This window comes from Triticum dicoccoides, chromosome 1B (assembly GCF_002162155.2).
Source record: "Triticum dicoccoides isolate Atlit2015 ecotype Zavitan chromosome 1B, WEW_v2.0, whole genome shotgun sequence".
NCBI lineage: Eukaryota > Viridiplantae > Streptophyta > Magnoliopsida > Poales > Poaceae > Triticum > Triticum dicoccoides.
Genome location: NC_041381.1, coordinates 646,798,939 through 646,801,713, shown reverse-complemented (window position 1 = coordinate 646,801,713; position 2,775 = coordinate 646,798,939).

The window sequence follows — 2,775 nt, the reverse complement described above, 5'->3', positions numbered from 1 at the left end:
AAATAAATGAATCTCTAAAACTTCCGGGTTGTCTCCCTAGCAGCGCTTTCTTTAAAGCCATTAAGCTAGGCATTTAGTGCTCAAGTAATGAATCCACCCGGATCCCAAGGTATATCAAAGCCAATTTTAATTAACAATGATTTGTAATTTAGTAGTGAGCACAAAGTAACATATATCATGCAACAACGAAGTCTAACTCTCTTCCTATGCTTCGGCATGTCATAAAAGAACAATTCATGCACACATAGTAAAGGCCAATGCATAGTATAAGCAGTTTCTTGCAATTCTATCATGTTGGGAACATAGAGAGGTGGAGACATAGTTCCTCTCTCATAATAATTGCAAGTAGGAGCAGCAAGCACATGCATATTACATTCATAAAAATCATCATGTGCAATGGTAAAAGGCAACCCATCAATATAATCCTTAATAAGTGCAAACTTCTCCAATATAGTGTAGTCGGGAGAATTCAAAAAGATAATATGACTATCATGTGTGGGTGCAATAGCAACAATTTCATGTTTAACATAAGGAACTATAGCAAGTTCATCTCCATAAGCATGATTCATATTGGCATCTTGGCCACAAGTATAGCAAGCATCATCAAAAAGGGATATTTCAAACAAATTCTAGGGATCATAGCAATCATCATAGCAGTCATCCTTCGGTAAGCACGAAGGGGAATTAAATAATGTATGAGTTGGAGGGTTACTCTCATTAGAAGGTGGGCACGGGTAGCTAATCCGCTCCTCCTCCTTTTGTTCTTCACTCTCCTCATCATCTTTTTCATCCAATGAGCTCACAGTTTCATCAATTTCTTCTTCCATAGCTTCCCGCAAAATATTAGTCTCTTCTTGGACAGCAGAGACTTTCTTAATAAATGCATTAATGTAGTAATTGTATTCATAATTTGTGTAGCAATATCTAAGTATAGCAAGATTTTCAGGCCTATAAACATCATCATCTAAAGCTTCATACTTTTCAAACAAAGATTCAATTTCATAAGCAGCCTTAAAAGCAACAAATTCTTCTATTTGTTCCACATCATAGTAATCATATATACCATTAGCATAGGAAGCTAAGGTTTCATTAACATTAAATTTGCATGAAAAGGGAAGGTGTGGAGCCTCCATCCTAGAGCAACAAGTAATATCATATCTCAAGCAGAGATTCCAGGCATACCAATGCAACATAATAAATTGATCCCATAATAGTTTCCCTTTTTATGTCGAGCGATAATCCCTAAAGTATTCACGTTGATCCAATGTTACTCCCATTATAAAGTTGAATGGGGTTTTCTCAGGATTATCAAAGTAGTACAAAATATTTTTCTCATGATGAGAATCGAGGGTTTTAGGAGTTACCCCATCCTCATGAGTAGCAAGTACAACTAATTTTTTTGGTATTTTGCGTTCCATATCCATAACTAAAGATAGAGAACAACTAAGAACAACAAATAAAAATTACTTAGTGATAAAGCAAACAAGCACACACGAGAACATTCACCCCATGCTATGACTCCCCGGCAACGGCGCTAGAAAAAGGTCTTGATAACCCACAAGTATAGGGGATCGCAACAGTTTTCGATAAGTAAGAGTGTCAAACCCAACGAGGAGCTAAAGGTAGAACAAATATTCCCTCTAGTTCTATCGACCACCGATACAACTCTACGCACGCTTGACGTTCGCTTTACCTAGAACAAGTATGAAACTAGAAGTACTTTGTAGGTGTTGTTGGATAGCTTTGCAAGATAATAAAGAGCACGTAAACATAAACTAGGGGCTGCTAAGATAAAGACACAACTAAATTAGTAAAAGTAAAGAGCTTGTTGTCACGAGAAAGTTATTTGTCCCTAGGCAATCGATAACTAGACCGGTAATCATTATTGCAATTTTATTTGAGGGAGAGGCATAAGCTAACATACTTTCTCTACTTGGATCATATGCACTTATGATTGGAACTCTAGCAAGCATCCGCAACTACCAAAGATTCATTAAGGTAAAACCCAACCATAGCATTAAAGTATCAAGTCTCTTTTATCCCATACGCAACAATCCCTCTTACTCGGGTTTGTGTTTCAGTCACTCACCAACCCACTATAAGCGAATCATGAACATATTGCAACACCCTACAGTAGGAATCCCTCACGCTTGCGCGACACGAAGAGCACCATAGGACAGCACCAATAATAAAACATGCAACTCAAACCAATCACGATCATCAAATAGCCATTAGGACAAAATAGATCTACTCAAACATCATAGGATAGCCATACATCATTGGAAAATAATATATAGCGTTGAGCGCCATATTTAAGTAGAGATTACAGCGGGTAAGAGAGAGGTTAAACCGCTGCATAGAGATGGGGGAAGGTGATGGAGATGTTGGTGAAGATGACGGCGGTGTTGGTGAAGATCGCGGTGATGATGATGGCCCCCGACGGCGTTCCGGCGCCACTAGAAGCAAGGGGGAGAGAGCCCCCCTTCTTCTTCTTCTTCCTTGGCCTTCTCCCTAGATGGGAGAAGGGTTTCCCCTCTGGTCCTTGGCTCCCATGGCTTGGGAGGGGCAAGAGCACCTCCGAGATTGGATCTATCTCTCTGTTTCTGCGTTCTCTGCGTTGGCAGATTCTACCCCTTCACCGTTTCCTTTATATCCGGAGAGCCGTAACTCCGATTGGGGTGAATCTTTCACCCAGATCTTTCTCATAAAATTAGCTTTCTTGCGCTAGAAGGAGAGCGTCAACCGCCTTACGGTGGGATCACGAGGGTCAGGGGC